A 462-nucleotide genomic window follows, 5' to 3' on the forward strand; every position below is an offset into this window, starting at 1 on the left:
TCCATGATCCTTTAAGAATGCCTGAGTCTCAGCTTGATCCCAAGGTTTCATGAACCAGGTGCTGTCCACCTCTCAAACCACAGCTCCTTCCCTGGGACTCCTCCCCTCCCTGAGCCCTCCTCCTGCTCCCCATCTATGCTCCAGCCATAGTGGCTCATTACTGTAGCTTCGACATTCTGAGCTTGCCCCAAGCACAGAGTTTTATATTTGCCATTCCCTCAACTCAAAATTCACTTTCACTTTTCCACTCAAAATGATCCTTCTCGACAGCTTTATTCTGGGTCCTTCCGTGAGGGTGTTTGGAGATGAAATTGACATTTAAGCCCCCTTCTTGAGTAAAGCAGGTTGCTCTCCCTAATGTGGGTTGCTGCTGCTGCTGCTGCTGCTAAGTCACTTCAGTCGTGTCTGACTCTGTGCAACCCCATAGACAGCAGCCTACCAGGCTCCCCCGTCCCTGGGATT

This window comes from Bison bison, unplaced genomic scaffold, assembly GCF_000754665.1.
Source record: "Bison bison bison isolate TAMUID 2011002044 unplaced genomic scaffold, Bison_UMD1.0 scf7180017864487, whole genome shotgun sequence".
NCBI classification, from domain to species: Eukaryota; Metazoa; Chordata; class Mammalia; order Artiodactyla; family Bovidae; genus Bison; species Bison bison.